Genomic DNA, 19,534 nt, shown 5'->3' with positions numbered 1-19,534 from the left:
TAGCACAACAAGTATGAACAAAGTGTTTATATTGTACTTCCTAGTTATCTTTATATGAATGAGTCATAATTTTTGCAATTAATTAAATGAATGTCATCACATGAAGCTTGTCAGATTGATGAGGAGATTGTGATGTGTGTTGACGTTAGCTGATGGCTTTCATATATCAGTATAAAACAAAGGTGATGCTGTGTAAACTTGATATTTTAATCAACCTCATTGTGGCCCTGGCAATTTGCTTGTCTGAACTTCCTCCGTAGTGCAACAATATATTCTGGATTCTGCTTTCTCTCTACTACCCCAATGAAACGATCTGGTTGGATGGCATGCAAACAAGTTTTTCCAGTGTACTGTATCTTGGTACACACATGACAATAATAAACTAAAATGGATTCTGTCATCTGGGGTGATTATATGACTGAAAAACATAGGCTACGTAGGACACAGAGAATGTAGTGTGAGAGTTTAATAACGGCTCTCAGCCTTTATTTAAAAAAAGTCAGGTAGCATCTATAGAGTGAAATAAACAGTCAGTGTTTGAGGCCAGTATCTTTCATCATGACTAGAAAGGAAGGGGGAAGAAACCAGAATAAGAAGCGGAGGAAGGGGAAGGTGTATGAGCTGGCTGTGAAGTGCAACCAGCTGAGGGGGGGGTGATGAAGTAAGAAGGTAGGAGGTGATTGGTGGAGGAGGCGATGGTCTGAAGAAGAAAGAATCTGATAGGAGAGTACAGTGGACCAAGGAAGAAAGGGAAGGAGGAGGGCCATCAGAAGGTGGTGATGGACAGGTGAGGAGATGAGAAGGAATGAGAGGGGAATCAGAATGAGGAATGGAAAAAGAGAGGAGGGGGGGAATTTACTGGAAGTTAGACAAATTGATGCTCATGCCTTCGGTACGGAGGCTACAAAGAGAGAATTTGAGGAATTTCCATTTCCCAACACCTCCCTCTCCTTTCTTGATCTTTCTGTCCCTGTCTCTGGAGACAGCTTATCTACTGATGTCTACTATAAACCTACTGACTCTCACAGCTACCTGGACTATTCCTCTTCCCACCCTGTCTCTTGCAAAAATGCCATCCCCTTCTCGCAATTCCTCTGCCTCTGACACATCTGTTCTCAGGATGAGGCTTTTCATTCTAGGACGAGGGAGATGCCCTCCTTTTTTAAAGAAAGGGGCTTCCCTTCCTCCACTATCAACTCTGCTCTCAAACGCATCTCCCCCATTTCACGCACATCTGCTCTCACTCCATCCTCCCATCACCCCACTAGGAATAGGGTTCCCTTTGTCCTCACCTACCACCCCACTAGCCTCGGGGTCCAACATATAATTGTCCATAACTTCTGCCACCTCCAACGGGATCCCACCACTGAGCACATCTTTCCCTCCCCCCTACTCTCTGCTTTTCGCAGGGATCGCTCCCTACGCGACTCCTCTGTCCATTCGTCCCCCCCGCCCCCATCCCTTCCCACCAATCTCCCTCCTGGCACTTAACCTTGTAAGCGGAACAAGTGCTACACATGCCCTTATACTTCCTCCCTCACCACCATTCAAGGCCCCAGACAGTCCTTCCAGGTGAGGCGACACTTCACCTGTGAGTCGGCTGGGGTGATATACTGCGTCCAGTGCACCCGGTGTGGCCTTCTATATATTGGCGAGACCCGATGTAGACTGGGAGACCGTTTCACTGAACACCTATGCTCTGTCCGCCAGAGAAAGCAGGATCTCCCAGTGGCCACACATTTTAATTCCACATCCCATTTCCATTCTGATATGTCTGTCCACGGCCTCCTCTACTGTAAAGATGAAGCCACACTCAGGTTGGAGGAACAACACCTTATATTCCGTCTGGGTAGCCTCCAACCTGATGGCATGAACATTGACTTCTCTAACTTCTGTTGATGCCCCTCCTCCCCTTCTTACCCCATCCCTTATTTATTTATTTATTATTTTTATTTTCCCCCTTTTTTCTCTCTCTCTTTTTTCTCCCTCTGTCCCTCTCACTATAACTCCTTGCCTGCTCTCCATCTTCCTCTGGGCTCCCCTTCCCCCTTTCTTTCTCCCGGGTCTCCCGTCCCATGATCCTCCACCTTCTCCAGCCTTCTATCCCTTTTGCCAATCAACGTTCCAGCTCTTGGCTCCATCCCTCCCCCTCCTGTCTTCTCCTATCGTTTCGGATCTCCCCCTCCCCCTCCCACTTTCTAATCTCTTACTATCTCTTCTTTCAGTTAGTCCTGACGAAGGGTCTCAGCCTGAAACGTCGACTGTACTTCTTGCTACAGATGCTGCCTGGCCTGCTGCTTTCACCAGTATTTTGTGTGTGTTGCGAGAACTTGAGGTGTTGCTCCTCCAATGTCAGTGTAGCCTCATTGTTGGAATAGAAATGAGAAGTCAAATTTTTATTGTATTTATTTATTATATTTCGAGATGCAGCACTGTAACAGCCCAATGAGCCTGCACTTCCCAAATATTCTCAAATGACCAACTTACCCTCAAACAAGTGCGTCGTTTGGATGTGGGAGGAAACCAGAGCACGTGGAGGAAACCTTTGTGGTTTCAGGGAGAACGTACGAATTGCTACAGGCAGTGGCAGGAATTGAACCCCGGTTACTGACACTGAAAGCATTGCGTTAACTGCTACACTACCAGGTTGCCCCCGATCTGAAGCGGGTGGCCACTGGGAAATCCTGTCTTTTGTGGTGGACTGAAAGTGCTTGATGAAGCAGACCCAATCTACACCAGGCCTCAGCGGGAGCACCTGATAGGGCAGACGACCCTGACAGACCTGCAGGGGTAGTGTCGTCTCACCTGGGTGGACTTTTTGGGTCTCAAGTGGTTTAGAGGAAGGAGGAGTAGGGGCAACTTGCCAGGTGAGAGATCAGTGGGGAGGGACGAAAGGATAAGCAAATCAAGGAGAGAGCAAACCAAACAGAAGGTGGGGAGTGGCTGGGGGCCACAGAGGAGGGAAAGACGTGCCTAGTGGTGGATCTTGTTCTACATGGCAGAAGTTATGGAGAATTTTGTATTTGATAAGGAGTCTTGTGAGGTAGTAGGTATGGGAACCCTTTTCTTGTTGGAGTGAGTGGAAAATGGAGGTGATGTGGGTGAAGGCAGCATCAACAGTGGTGGAAGGGAAACCCCATTCTTTGATAATGGAGGGCACCTCAGATGTTCTAACCTCATCCTGAGAACGGATGCAGCAGAGACAGAGGAACTGAGAAAAGGGAAGTGCATTTTTATAAATGACAGGATGGGAAGAGGTATAGTCAAGATGTCTCTGAGAGTCAGTAGGCTTATAAAAATTATCAATAGGCAGTCTCTCTCCCAAGATGGAGGCAGTGAGATTGGGAAAAGGGAGAGAGGCATCAGAGATGGACCAAGTAAATTTGATGGCAGGATGGAAATTGGAGGCATGGGTGCAGGATGCAGTCATCGATGTAGCAAACAAAGAGTTGGGTAGCATTTCCAGTGTAGGCTTGGACCTGGAATGTTCCATGTAGTCAATGAAAAGGCAGGCATAACAGGAGCCCACGATACTCCTTGGGTTTTTAGAAAGTGGGAGGAACCGAAAGAGAAACCCAGTTCTGGCAGATGGAGGAGGGTGATGATGGAGGGAAACTGGTTAAGTCTGTCCTCCAGAAAGAAGCAGAGAGCTTTGAGGCCTTCCTGATGAGGGATAGACGTGTGTAGAGACTGGACATCCAGGGCCAGGGATCGAAGTGATTGAGAGCGTGTGAAGTGTTACGGATGAACATAAGTAGGAAGGGACTGAGCCAAGGGAGACAAAACAAACATGAGCTCAGTGGGTAGGATCAGGCAGAAAAGATGTGCCTACCCAGGCAGTCCAGCTTGTTAATCTCGATTCGAGGCAGAAACAAGCAGTGTGGGTTAAGGGAACTATGAGGTTAGTGGCAGTGCATGGAAGGTCTCCAGCATTGATGAGTTAGTGATGGTGCAGGAGCTAACGGCCAGATCATACCCTACGGCTTCCTTCTTTGAAAGTGGTGGGGTGAGGAAGATGCGGTTGCTGATAAGGACCATGAACGCATGGTACTATGGGGGTGGTGGGAGGTGGTGTGTGGAATTCAGGCTGGGAAAGGTCTCTATGCTTCATCAAGGCCTGCTCCAACATCAGGGGAGGAAGGAGCAGGAAGAATTCTGGAAACGAGAAGGACCCAACTGTTTAACCAAGTATGTGTGTAGATCATTGCAGCATCATTCCTCCCACGCGGAGCGAGATGGGGGTGGGGTGGACGTGATAACGCCGAAGGCCAATCACCCAATGACTTTAAGAACCCCTGATATGAGGTTCCGGATCAGAGAAGGAACTACGGTTTTAATCAGAAAACTGACACCAATTTTCGCACCCTCTGCAATAAACATGAGTCAGGACAACCAGTAGGACTGGTTTTACTATTGATACAAGAGGCTGGTTAACAATTAACCATTTGTTATATTATCACTGTTAAGATTAAAATAGTTAAGACACTGCACGTATAGCTCAGGCAGAGTCAGGCACATCCCTTTCATTTTACTCATCTATTTCCTGCACAGGAGCTGCACTTGTTGAAAAAATACTTTCCTCCAGTGAAGCTCGGTGACCGATCAGAGGAGATTCAGTGCTTTGTTTACAGTCGTCCGCCGCTGTGCATAGCATCTGCAGCGATCAGGTTATATGCAATTTATGTAAAGTACAAAAGATGTAAATTAGCTAGCTCTTTTTTATTTTGTTCATAACTGTGGCCAATCAAATTAAAGGAAGTAAAGGCTGGGGAACTCCCCATGGGAGGCAAAGTCCTTAAGAGGCCTTTGTATTATTTAAATTACATCTGGCCCAATTTTTATCCGGTTACAGTGATAAACGGGATAATTCAATTTATTAAACTGGCTGCTTTGTCAGTAATACAGAACGTTCTACAGCTGTTGGCTTGCTCATTGCCCTGGTGCCACATCTGGACCTGGTTCAGGTAAGCTCTGTGCTCTTCAATTGCTGACCCCTCTCAGCTTCCTCTGTTCTGACCCACAATTCGCAGATAGTCCATTAATATCCTGCTTCTGTTCGACAGTTCAAGGAACGTTTGAAATCTTGATCTGATAAATGCTGGTTGGATATCTGGAAGGGGAAGTGACTAAGAATCTTGTCAGTCAGTGCAGATAGAGATAATTCTGTTGGGCTTCTCGTTGGTTCCATCCTTGCCTGCTGGCTCCAAGATGTACATGTCTCATCGGGAAGGATTGCTAGGTCATGGTGCAAAGAGTTTGCTGACTTCACTTGGCGAGAAGGTTGGAGAAACAACATGGATAATGAAATAGATGGCTCTGGGCTCCCATTGTGAGGGGGAAGTGTGTGGTAGCTGGTGGGCTCAAAGGAGATTAACTTGCCTCGACAGTTAAAATCTACCTTTCTGCCATTCTCAGCTCACTCTAGAATGCGAATTTGATCCAAAACACTTCAATGAGAGGCTTTTTTTCTCTGCTGAGAAAGGTTCTGTTGGTTTAACTATTATCAAAACTTGTTAATTCCATTCTTGTTTCCAACAGCCTGGCAGCGAGGAACCTCTTTGACCTGAATGTCTTTGAACAGCAATGTTTAGTTCTGTTTCTCTTCCCAGAGATGCAGCTTGACCTATTTTTTGGAAGAGGTGATGAGAGTAGTGGACAAGGTGATGTTACATGAAGGCGTTTTCAGCAGGCACTTCATGAAGAGACAGTAGGATTCTGATGCTGACCTGGAAGTGACCAGTGACAGAAGTAGGGAAACAGGCATCTGTTCAAGTCTGAGGGATGCAACTCACACAGTCAAGCAAGGAGATCTGTTGGGTTCATGATGAACAACTTGACTGAAAGGCTTGTGTTTCTAGTCACACAAAGCAAGGTGTTATATACGGCGTGAAAGAAAGCATTACAAACAGGGGCAAATCTAGCAAATGGATTTCAGCATAGGCACAACCTTCAACAGAATGGAAAAGTATTTTCTAAAAAGTGAAAGGTCACTGGTGTGTAGGTAAGGTGAGAGTTGGAGAGTGGGAAAGGGAAGGGGCATGTTTGAATGTAAATCACTACTAAGTTAGAAATCGTGTATAAAATGTTTGTAAAAGGTAGGGAATTGCAAACTGTATTCAGGGCAACTGTGTTGTGGCAGTAGAAACTTTAATACTACTATATGGAGGCATGGTTTGATCAAGCCCAAAGTAATCTGGGCTTCATATCTTCAGAGAGGTAATTTGATCTGGTCCAAGGAAGGGACAGTTTACTGGAATGCCGCCCAGATTTCAAGAGATTTTTAAAGAAAGCGATCATAAAAACTCTGGCAGCAAACAATTTTCTGGTAGGACTCAGGATGTTGAGCAGCATTTGTGATGGGGAAGGAATTGTTGACGTTTCTGTTTGAAACACTGCAATTGTAACTGGGCACCAGGAAAGGACAGCGATTCCTTTTATCCCACAGATTCTGCCCCTAAATTCCTCCAGCTGATTGTTTGTTACTCTAGATTCCAGCATCTAGTCGCTTGTGGAAACAAGAGGTTACATTTCTCAGAAATGTAAAAACTAAGCCGTGATTTTCCAGCACAGACAATGAGCAACTGATGTGAACAAAACAAATGCTTCTGTTATTTGGTGATTCTAGGGCTAGGGTCATAGTCTCAAATATTATAGCCAAAGTTGGAAACGTTTCTGTATGCAGAAGGCAGTGGAAGTCTTGAACTGTCTTGTGGAAGTGACAATTGATAGCTTATTTGAAAGTGAGGTTGATGAGTTTCTGTGATAAAAGACATTTAAGAAAGTTGTCAAAGGCAGGTAGATGGCCAGAGTCCAGAAGTCAGCCATAGCCTTAGGTGGAGCAGAATTAAAGGGCTAAATGCCTCCTTTAATCCTAATCCCCATGTTCCAATCACTGAATGTGGGCTATGGAAGAACAGCTGTCAAGAGGGCAGCATGTCCTATAGCTGACTACTTTTTCAGTTAATATCATCACAGACCTCCTAACTGTTGACTAGTAGCCCCACTTTACATACCTGACCCCTTGCCCTGGTAATCGTGTCAGCTGGAAACACAGAAAGCTGCAAACTCCTGGTAACAGAGTGCTATGGGTGCACCTCTGGGTTAGGAAAACTGTTGGTCTTTGTGGTTTGTAGTTCCTGATATATAAATGCAAATGCTATTTTGTGGTTACAAATAATACCTCTGCAATGCTGGTTGTCTCACACAATTCAAGAGAGTGATAAAGAAGTGATAGTTAAAGTAAAAATAAAATCCGACTTTGTTGACTAGTGAATAACAGAGTTCAGAGTCCTACTTTTAAAAACGCAAACAACAGGAATTCTGCAGATGCTGGAAATTCAAGCAACACACATCAAAGTTGCTGGTGAACGCAGCAGGCCAGGCAGCATCTCTAGGAAGAGGTACAGTCGACGTTTCAGGCCAAGACCCTTCGTCAGGACTTGCAGTCGACGTTTCAGGCCGAGACCCTTCGCCCTGACAAAGGGTCTCGGCCTGAAATGTCGACTGTACCTCTTCCTAGAGATGCTGCCTGGCCTGCTGTGTTCACCAGCAACTTTGATGTGAGTTGTCAGAGTCCTACTTCCTGGTCTCTGGTGGAGTAAGGGCTGGACCTGCCAATGCGCTGGTTGCAAAAGCCCGTTGGGATGCAGGGGTGAGGTAAGCCAAACAAAGTAAATCATTCCATTTTTGCTTACTGCCGTTTGCATTTACCTACACAGCAGCTCTCTTACCCATTTCCTTCCTCGGCAACAAGGCCATCTTTACACCTTTAAGGGCAGCTGGCACACTCAGTATCCTGGTCCTAGTCCTCCTCAAGCTTACCTCACCACCACCCCTTGTGTGACAATTACAGTTTCAGGTTCATCTCTAAATTGAAAGCTGAAGTGTTCAACTCCAAACTCCTTCCTCAAGAGGACAATGAAATTTGTCATGTCTCCTTTGACTCTCAACAATTGTCATCAATGCACTGCAGAAAGCACCCTATCTGGATGCATCATGACTTGTATACCAAATGCTCTGCTCGTAACGGCAAGGAACTGCAGAGAGTTGTGGACACAGCTCGACAGATCACAGGAACCAGCCTCCCTCCATGGACTCTGTCTGCATTTCTCACTGCCTCTCTAAAGCAGCCGACATAATTAAAGACCCCACCACCCCATACACTCGCCGTTGTCTCCGCCTGCCCCACCCACCGTCAGGCAGAAGGTACAAACACCTGAGAGCATGCACAACCAGGCTCAGGGGTAGCTTCTACCCTGCTCTTAATGAGATTATTGAATGGTTCTTTTGTACGATAAGATTGACTCTTGACCTTACAATCTACCTATTATGGCCTTACACCTTACTGCCTGCTGCACTGCACTTTCTCTGGAACAGTAAACCATCATCCCTTCGATCAGCACTTCATCACTTTACCTCGTCCCACCTCAGTGTGCTGATGTGATGAAATGATCTGTCTGGTTGGCATGCAAGACAGAGTTTTTCTTTGTACCTCAGTACAAGTGACAATAATAAAACAGTTTATCAATTTAATTTAATTTATTTCCCTGATAGCTGAACTTCACTGGCCTTCATCTGAGAAGAGGTTAAATTGTGGCCCAGTACATTGGTTCAGGGGAACTGAAGCTCCCTCCCCACCCCAACAGGAGACTTAGGAAGAACAAAAGGGTCTCCTGGCTCTCGAGGACAGTGCCAACCCAATAATAAAAAGCCAATCTCTTGATGGTGTATCTCATTGCTATTGGGGGTCCTGCTGTCCTCTAACTGAAGGCCACATTGTGTCTTTCCTTCCAAAGACGCAAGAGCAGTGCACAAAGTCTATCCATGACACGCATAAGAACTATGGTGTGCAATATTACCTCTAGGTCTGTCTCACTTATTTCAGATCTACTCTCAGGCCAGGTACCGGAGACACTTGCAATCTGTAGCATGGCATAATAGAGGACCCTCTGATCTACAGGCTGCTCCCAGGGGCAGACAGACAGACAGACAGACACACACACACACACACACATACACACACATACACACACACATACATAGACACACACACACATACATACACACACACACACACACATACACACACACACATTCACACATACATAGACACACACACACACACACACACACACACATACACACATACACACACACACACACATACACACATACACACACACACACACACATACATAGACACACACACACATACATACATACACACACACACACACACACACACACACACATACACACACACACACACACACACATACATAGACACACACACACATACACATACACACATGGACATCAAGTATTGCTGGAAGGTTAACAATTGAGTAAGATTGGTCTAGCCGGTGTTTGGTGATCTGGCAGCAAGTCACGGTGAGCGTAGAGGAATGCTGCGGACTGGCACATTGAAAGCTGCGGACTGGCACATTGAAAGCTGCGGACTGGCACATTCTGAGAAATGCATTGAGAGCTGGCGCAGCCTCAATGGGCAAGTATAAGATTCTTCCACTACTGGCTGGGGGGGGGGTCTGGGTTCGGTGAGGAAGCCCCTCAGTTATTGTGGTTGTGTACCGCCCTATGGGGGCCAAGTGAGTGACAACAGTCGGTTTGGTTTTAAACAATGTAATTTAAGGCTAAGCATATTGTCTACGAATGTAAGAATGAAAAAGGCATTGCATGGTGTATTCTTGTAAATGCTTTTTATTGTGGCCCAGGAAGTAAGGTAGTTTATTGAGGTGTATCCTTTAAGTAAACTGTACTGGTCAGACCAAGATGTGAAGATATTCATTATCAAGGTGAATTATTTATTCAGGAGGACAATCAGCCCATTGAATCCATGCTAGTTCCCAACAGAGCAATCTCAATGGTCCTTTTTCATCTTTATAGTCCCCTGTCCTCCCAGAACTTGGTTGTGGAGATTGGAGAGTCACTCAGCACAGAAGCAGATGCTTTGCTTCAACCCAACTTGTCCTTGCTGACTGTGTTGCTTCCCTGAGCAAGTCCTACAGCCTCGTATCCCTCTGAACTTTTCCTATCCACGTACCTATCAAAATCTTGTTTAAGCATAAGCTTACCTGCCTTTACAGCTCTTCCCAACAGCTTGTTCCATCCACCAACACCATCCATGTGAAAAGGTTTCCCTTCCGGTCACTTTTAAACCTTTCCCATCTCACCTTAAACCTACGACACCTAGCTTTACAATCTCCTTCCCTGGGAAAAGACTGACCATCCACCTTATCTATGCCCCTCATGATTTTGTGAACATCTATTAGGTCCCCTGTCAACCTCCTTTGCTCTGGGGAAAACAGTCCCAATCTATTCAGTCTCTCCTGCCAGTCTGGGTGACATCAAAGTGAATCTTTGTTGCAACCTTTCCAGTTAAATGTTGGTGATCAAAACTGCACATGATACTCTAAGTGCAGTGTCCCAGCGTATTCTCCTCACACACCCATAAGTTTTCTGCAGTTTCTTCTACCAGTCACTCACACAAAGATGTAGTTTCCTGTATCCAATTACCGTACCTTACAGCATGTCTTTGTGATGTGACGGGAAAACCATGGTTCCCAGGGCAACACAAGTTGTAGGGCAACATTGCAGAAGTGGGCATGCCCTGATGCTTGGACGTACCCAGGTGACCAGTCCCATGAGACATAATGCATTGGTCTCCAATCCCCTACCCATCATACTCCCACCCACCTTCAGATTAAGCTGATTCACCTCCAGATTATGGCTAGAATCAACTCCTGCCTCAGCAAGGACCTGGACACACTGCAGTTTGCCTATCACCACAACAGTCTATTGTGGACACAAACTCATTGGCTCTCCACATGGGCTTGGATCACCCAGACAATACAAATACCTCTGTCAGGATACAGCTCAGCATTTAACATCATCATTCCTACAGTTCTGATTGAAAAGCTCCAGAACATTGTCCACTGTACCTCCCTCTGTAACTGATTCCTTGAATTCCTAACTGGAAAACCATAATCTGTGTGGTTTGGAAATAACATCTCCACCTTGCTGACAATGAACACTGGCACACCTCAAAGATGTGTGCTTAGCCCACTGCTCTACTCTCTCTAAACCCATGACTGTGTGGCTAGGCACAACTCAGATGCCAACTATAAACTTGCTGGGAATACCAGCATTGTATGCAGATTGAGATACCCCAGCTAGTTGAGTGATGTCACAGCAACAATCTGGCACTCAACATCAATAAGACCAAAGAGCTGATTGTGGACTTTGGAATGGGTAAGACAAGGGAGTACAAACCAGTCCTCATCGAGGGATCAGAAGTGGGGAGAGTGAACAACTTCAAGTCCTGGTCAATATCTCTGAGGACCTAACCTGGACCCAATGCATCGACACAGCTATAAAGAAGGCTAGAGAGCAGCTATACTTCATTAGGAGTTTGAGGAGATTTAGTATGTCACCAAAAACACTCCCAAATTTCTACAAATGTACCATGGAGAGCATTCTGACTGGCTGCACCACCATCTGAAATGTGAGGACTACCACACAGGATCAAAGTAAGTAAAATTAGTCAGCTCCATCATGGGCACTAGCCTCCATAGTATCCAGAACACCTCCAAGGAGTGATGCTTCAAAAAGGTGGTGGCCATCATTAAGGACCTCTATCAGCTTTCTTCTCTTTGCTACCTAAAGGTACAGAAGCCTGAAGGTACACACTCAACGATTCAGGAACAGCTTCTTCCCCTCTGCCATCTGATTTCCAAATGGACCTTCAACCCATGAACATTGCCTCAGCACTTCTTTTTTCTTGCACAACGTATTTAACGTAACTATTTAATATATATATATCTGGATTTCCTGAACTCTCTCCCAATGCGTGACTCAGCGGAGTCAGAAGGAGCTGCTTCGTGGGAAAGGACCACCGTATAGGGCTCTTCTGCTGCTGGACAGGCACAGCAGCGTATGGAATGAATGCAGCTGAGTGCGATTCGTTCAGATAGGCACGATGGCCTGCACAAATGTAGGATTAATATTGTAAGCTCAGATTCAGTGGTCCAAAGGAGCTGTTGCTCTGTTGTACGCTGTATAGTATGACACATAGAGGTCAGGGAGAGACATACACATAATAGAAATAGACCATTCAGCAAAATTAATCTGTGCTGACCATTCACCATCCATTTATTCGAATCCCCATTTTACTTCTTCCTCATTCTCAACAACTGCAATTTACCTACCACACACGTCTTCGATATGTGGGAGAAAATTGGAGGTATGATGGGAAAGAGGAGTGGAGGTAGAGGAGACTGGAGGTGTGATGGGGAAGGGTTTGGTGGGAGATGAGACCGGAAGTACTGTACAATTGGATAGGGGATTGGTGGTAGAGGAAACTGGAGGTAAGATGGGGTACAGGACTGGTGGCACAGGAAATTGGAGGTGTGATGGATAGGGGATTGGTGGTAGAGGAAATCAAAATATGATGGATAGGGGATTGGTGGTAGAGGAAATTGGAGGTGTAATGGATAGGGGATTGATAGTACAGGAAAGCGATGGATAGGGGATTGGTGGTAGAGGGAATCGGAGGTGTGATGGATAGGGAATTGGTGGCACAGGAAATCGGAGGTGTGATGGATAGGGGATTGGTGGTAGAGGAAATCGGAGCTGTGATAGATAGGCGATTGGTATAGAGGAAGCTGGAGATGTGATGGATAGGGGATTAGTGGCACAGGAAATCGGAGGTGTGAAGGATAGGGGATTGGTGGTAGAGGAAATCGGAAGGGTGTTGGATAGGGGATTGGTGGGAGAGGAAATCGGAGGTAAGATGGGATAGGGGATTGGTGGTAGAGGAACTTGATGTGGTAGAGGATTATTGGTAGAGAAAACCTAGTTTTTAAAAACTACAGGGACTGGGAGCAAACTGCACACAGACAAGTCCATCGACCAGGATTGAACCTTAGTCATTGGGGGTGTGAAGCAGTGACTTTACTGCCTGTACAATTGTGACTCCCGCCATCCCCCCGGAATATTACATACCATTTCAGTCTGCTTAGTTAAGAATCAATAATCACACAGAAGGCAGCTCAGTGATCATTTAAGCTGATTCCTGGAATGAAGGGGCTGTCTTCGCTGGAACAAGCGAAGAAATTGGGATGATATTTGGAAGAATGAGGAGACTTTATTGACATCTATTCAGGCTGTCCCCATTTAATGAATGGAATCTTTTGGTTTTGTCTAAGAGTCAAAAAATGAACAAAATTCACTCAATGTGCTAACCATATCTCACAATATTGTAATAAAAAGCATCAAAAACATATATGACTGAAAGAAAGAACGACAACTACAAGTGGGGAATGGGAGAGAACTAGTCCAGTCATTTATAGGAACGTACATCACATTTCTGAATTTAATTTTATTTTAGGAGCTTGTTCATATTCACTAAGGATCATAAGTTTGGTGTGCATAAGCTGAGGATGGCATGTAAGATTCTGAGAGAAATGGGCAGTGCAGGTTGCAGAGGACCTTCCCCTGGGTGAGGGTGTTTGGTACAAGAATGGGATAGCATTGGAATAAATGGTCTTCTCCACTCAAGATGGAGATGAGTAGGAATTTCTTCCCTCAGGGGACTATGAATCATATTGTTCTCCATTGATAGCCATGTAGGTGGAACAAAGGAATAGATTGAAGGTGGTGGTTGACAGACGTTTAAGCAAGGAGTTAAGACAGTGGGGGAGAGTATGGGAAAGTGACTCAGCCATAAAAGGGCTAACTGGCCTGCCCCTGCTCCTAGTTCTCAGACACATCCTTTCAGCCAGGATCGCCAAACGTGCCCCTGCCTTAACACAATGAACCTCAGGAGCTACACTTTGCCACCACACCAATCTCTGTCCAATAGTCCACAGACTTGAAACTTCACCCATCCTTGCCATAACACCACCACACACTCCTGCAGCTTCCTGTTGTGTCACAATGCTGGCTCCCAGTCTCAGACCCAGTGTGACATAAGCTGTTATGTTTTGTAACTCCAAAATATAAAACTAATCAAAAGAAAAACATGGAGCTGGGAGTAACATGTCTTAGTGTTGTTGTACCTTTAGCAAGCCGCACACATATGGCACGGTGGCATTATGACATATGCCATTCACAAATATTTACATATCACCCTTAATGAAATCTGTAAACAAAGAATGTTTAACCAAACAATATACTTACAAACAACAGGAATTCTGCAGACGCTGGAAATTCAAGCAGCATACATCAAAGTTGCTGGTGAACGCAGCAGGCCAAGCAGCATCTATAGGAAGAGGCGCAGTCGACGTTTCAGGCCGAGACCCTTCGTCAGGACTAACTGAAGGAAGAGTGAGTAAGGGATTTGAAAGCTGGAGGGGGAGGGGGAGATGCAAAATGATAGGAGAAGACAGGAGGGGGAGGGATAGAGCCGAGAGCTGGACAGGTGATAGGCAAAAGGGGATACGAGAGGATCATGGGACAGGAGGCCAGGGGAGAAAGACGGGGGGGGGGTGACCCAGAGGATGGGCAAGAGGTATATTCAGAGGGACAGAGGGAGAAAAAGGAGAGTGAGAGAAAGAATGTGTGCATAAAAATGAGTAACAGCTGGGGTACGAGGGGGAGGTGGGGCCTAGCGGAAGTTAGAGAAGTCAATGTTCATGCCATCAGGTTGGAGGCTACCCAGAGGGAATATAAGGTGTTGTTCCTCCAACCTGAGTGTGGCTTCATCTTTACAGTAGAGGAGGCCGTGGATAGACATGTCAGAATGGGAATGGGATGTGGAATTAAAATGTGTGGCCACTGGGAGATCCTGCTTTCTCTGCTCTTAAACGCATCTCCTCCATTTCACGTACATCTGCTCTCACTCCATCCTCCCACCACCCCACTAGGAATAGGGTTCCCCTGGTCCTCACCTACCACCCCACCAGCCTCCGGGTCCAACATATTATTCTCCGTAACTTCCGCCACCTCCAACGGGATCCCACCACTAAGCACATCTTTCCCTCCCCCCCTCTGTCTGCATTCCGCAGGGATCGCTCCCTACACAACTCCCTTGTCCATTCGTCCCCCCCATCCCTCCCCACTGATCTCCCTCCTGGCACTTATCCGTGTAAGCGGAACAAGTGCTACACATGCCCTTACACTTCCTCCCTTACCACCATTCAGGGCCCCAAACAGTCCTTCCAGGTGAGGCATCACTTCACCTGTGAGTCGACTGGGGTGATATACTGCGTCCGGTGCTCCCGATGTGGCCTTTTATATATTGGTGAGACCCGACGCAGACTGGGAGACCGCTTTGCTGAACATCTACGCTCTGTCCGCCAGAGAAAGCAGGATCTCCCAGTGGCCACACATTTTAATTCCACATCCCATTCCCATTCTGACATGTCTATCCACGGCCTCCTCTACTGTAAAGATGAAGCCACACTCAGGTTGGAGGAACAACACCTTATATTCCATCTGGGTAGCCTCCAACCTGATGGCATGAACACTGACTTCTCTAACTTCCGCTAGGCCCCACCTCCCCCTCGTACCCCAGCTGTTACTCATTTTTATGCACACATTCTTTCTCTCACTCTCCTTTTTCTCCCTCTGTCCCTCTGAATATACCTCTTGCCCATCCTCTGGGTCACCCCCCCCCATCTTTCTCCCTAGGCCTCCTGTCCCATGATCCTCTCGTATCCCCTTTTGCCTATCACCTGTCCAGCTCTCGGCTCTATCCCTCCCCCTCCTGTCTTCTCCTATCATTTTGCATCTCCCCCTCCCCCTCCAGCTTTCAAATCCCTTACTCACTCTTCCTTCAGTTAGTCCTGACGAAGGGTCTCGGCCTGAAACGTCGACTGCGCCTCTTCCTATAGATGCTGCTTGGCCTGCTGCGTTCACCAGCAACTTTGATGTATGTTGTGTTAATATATTTACAATATTACTGAAATATTAAATACACAAGATAAGTTTTTACTATTATATATTCCATTAGAACTGTTCGGATATAAGCTAGAAGATGAATGTCTTATTGTCTATTACCACTCCCTTTAGAAGTGTCAGTGCTGACGTTAGTTAGCAAGGTCATTTAACATCTCATTACTCAATAAAACAGGAACTGGATTATTGATGTTGCAAGTGAAAATATTTTTGCTAAAAACACCCTGAATATAATTGCCAAAAGAAAGAGTAGAGGCTTTCCTCAGGTACAAGTCTATTTCAGGGTTTTCAAAACCTGCTGTAGAACAGGCAATGTCTGCATGTATCAACACACACAAAATGCTGAAGGAATTCAGCAGGTCAGCCAGCATCTATGGAGGGAAATGAACAGCAGAAGCAAGGGTAAAATGTTTTTAAAAAGCCCTCACGCCCTGTGCATCATCTCTCTATGGTTGCCTACCCCCTCACCTTATAAGATTCCATTATGTACAGTGCTCTCCTACCAGATTCCTTCTTCAGCTCTTTGCCTCCTCCACCCATCATCGCCTAGCTTCTCACATCATTCCATTTCCTGCTCCCTTCCCTCACCTTCCTATTCTGACTTCTGTCCCCTTCCTTTCCAGCCCTGATGAATGGTCTTGGCCTGATTTGTCGACTGTTCATTTCCCTCCATAGATGCTGCCTAACCAGCTGAGTTCCTTCAGAATTTTGTGTGTGTTAGAAACATAGAAACATAGAAAATAGCTGCAGGAGTAAGCCATTCGGCCCTTCGAGCCTGCACTGCCATTCAGTATGATTATGGCTGATCATCCAACTCAACCATGATCATACTGAATGGCAGTGCAGGCTCGAAGGGCCGAATGGCCTACTCCTACACCTATTTTCTATGTTTCTATGTTTCTAACACACACAAAATTCTGAAGGAACTCAGCTGGTTAGGCAGCTTCTATGGAGGGAAATGAACAGTCAACATATCAGGCCAAGACCATTCATCAGGGCTGGAAAGGATCCAGAATCTGCAAAATCGCTTAAGTTTTAATGATAAGGTGTAACTTAGTGTCGTATATTAATGAGGATAGTAACTGGCAATTGGCTTATTATTGTCACGTGTACCAAGATGGTGAAAAACTGTGCTTACATGTCATCTTGGTGGATCATCAGTACATCGACGTACCACCAAAGAGAAACAGAATGCAGAATACGGTGTTACAGTTACAGAGAAACTGTGGTGCAGGTAGACAAATAAGGTTCAAGGCTCATGACACAGTGGATTGGGAAATTGAGAATTGATCTTTATCGCATCTTTTTCAAAAGTCTGATAACAGTGGAGTAGAAGCTGTTCTTGAGCCTGGGGGTATGGTGTTCTTAAGAAAATTTTTAAAAAAACAGATTTCTGGAAATATTTAGCAGACCAGGCTGCACTTGTGGAGAAATAAACAAGAGTTACTGTTTCAGATCTAAGACTCTGAACTGGCAAAGGCAGATAAGAAAAGGCAGCCGTAAAGTGTCCTGACGAAGGGTCTCGGCCTGAAACGTCGACTGTACCTCTTCCTAGAGATGCTGCCTGGCCTGCTGCGTTCACCAGCAACTTTTATGTGTGTTGCTTAAAGCTTTACTTCTCTTTCTCAGATTGAATGGAGGATCTTCAACTAGAAGTGTTAACTCTTATTTCTTTCTTCACAAATACTACCTGACCTACAAAGACGTTCTGCAACTTCTGATTTTTAATTCAGGTTTCCAGCATCTACAGTTTTTTGACAGATCATTTCAGAGGATCTGTTCCAGATTCAGTACAAAGTGCCATTATGAAGAAAGCATGGCAGTGCCTTTACTTTCTTAGAAGTTTGGGGAGATTAGGCACATCATGTAAAACTTTGATGGACTTCTTTTGATATGTGGTAGAGAGTATATTGACTGGTTGCATCACAGCCTGGTATGGAAACACCAATACCCTAGAACGGAAAGGCCTAGAAAAAGTGGTGGATACCGCTCAGTCCATCACGGGTAAAGCCCACCCCAGCATTGAGCGCATCTACACAGGAAAGCAGCATCCATAATCAGGGACCCCCACCATCCAGGCCATGCTCTCTTCTCGCTGCATCAGGAAGAAGGTACAGGAGCCTCAGTAACCCTCACCACCATGTTCAGGAACAGTTATTATCTCTCAACCATCATTTCTTGAACCATAACTTCACTGAACTTCACTCACCCTATCACTGAACCGTTCTCTTCACTGACTTACTTTCATGGACTCTTCACCTCATGTTCTTGATATTTATTATTTATGTATAATATTATTATAAATTTATCTCTTGTATTTACGTAGTTTGCTGTCTTTTCCACATTGGTTGTTTGTCTGTCTTGTTGGGTGCTCATTGATTCTATTGTGTTTCTTGTATTTACTGTGAATGCCCACAAGAAAATGAATCTCAGGGTTGTATATGGTCACATATATGGACTTTGAGAATAAATTTACTTTGAAGTTTGAAGCCAATCTCCTTGGGGATGACAGAGTAAAAGTGGGGTTAGTTTCTATAGAACAGGGGTGGCACAGTGATACACAAGTTAGACCAGAATAGAGATCTGTGTTCTATTCTGACCTCCGGTACTCTCCATGTGGAATTTGTACGTTCTCACTGTGACCACATGGGTTTCATCCAGGTGCTTGGCTTTATCCCACATCCCAATCATGCACTGATGGCCTTAATTGGCCACTGTACATTCACACTTAGATAGGCCAGTGGAGAGAATAAATTACAGGGCAACATGAAATAAAGAAAGGTGTGTGGGGTGGCGGGAGGCGAGTGGTGGTGGTTGAGACTAATTGTCTGCTGGAAGTCAACAAAAGCCTGATGAATCAAATGGCTTCCTTCAATGTTGTAGTAGATAAGTAAGTTATTAAGTTACCAGGTAAGGTTCAACTGGTTATACCACATTTGGAGTACTGTGTTCAGATTCATATATCATATGTACATACAGTGAAATGCATTGTTTGTGTTCACAATCAGCACAGCCTAAGAATGGACTGGAATCAGTCACAAGTGTCTTCACACATTCTGGCACCAATGTCGCATGCCCACAATGTTCAGCAGAACAACAGGAACAAAACTACAACAGCAGACCTAACCTCTTTCCTCCTTCCTATCCACCCACCCACCCACTCACCCCTCACACACAGAGACAGCCCTGCACCCCCAGGACATGCTGCTTCCGTTGGACACTGCGACCCACTGAGACTGGGCCTCCAACTTCCCCAGTAGGCTCACAAACTCGCAGACCCAGGGCCATTGGGCCTTGACTTCCCAACTTCCGATTGACCTTCAGTTTCAATCTTTGGTATTGACCCCAGGTCTCACTGATGACAGGACCTTGGACACCAGACTGGATTCACCGATGCTGAGACCCTGAACTCCAGGTCTCAAATTCCTGTCTCGTGTACCGGGGAGAGGTGTCTTCAGCCTTCGTATCTCTTACCTATGATCCCACGGGTGTCTCGCCTACCTGTGGAGGGGGGGGGAGGGGAGTGGGGGGAGTGCTCTTGTCCTCGCTGGTCTTCGTAGGTTGTATGGAAAGTCAGATGAGTGCAAAAGACTGAAGGAGCCATTCTGGTACTGCACAA

At 45.7% G+C, this 19,534-nt stretch overlaps 1 protein-coding gene across 5 annotated transcripts in view; it reads left to right on the top strand.

Moving 5' to 3' along the window:
* The first annotated feature begins 4,570 nt into the window (after positions 1-4,570).
* Positions 4,571-19,534, top strand: part of ehf (ets homologous factor) — a 76,782-nt gene continuing 61,818 nt past the window's right edge. For 4 of the 5 annotated variants that reach the window (XM_063063247.1, XM_063063244.1, XM_063063248.1 and 1 more), the window contains exon 1: positions 4,571-4,964. The gene's annotated coding sequence lies outside the window, so the exon portion shown is untranslated. Of the gene's footprint in view, positions 4,965-14,205; positions 14,344-19,534 lie in introns of all 5 variants that reach the window. The other variant, XM_063063245.1, reaches the window with a different exon arrangement.

The sequence above is a fragment of the Mobula hypostoma genome, chromosome 11 (genome assembly GCF_963921235.1).
Source record: "Mobula hypostoma chromosome 11, sMobHyp1.1, whole genome shotgun sequence".
Taxonomy (NCBI): Eukaryota; Metazoa; Chordata; class Chondrichthyes; order Myliobatiformes; family Myliobatidae; genus Mobula; species Mobula hypostoma.
Note: the sequence above shows the minus strand (reverse complement) of the source record. Positions and strands in the feature narration are given on the sequence as shown.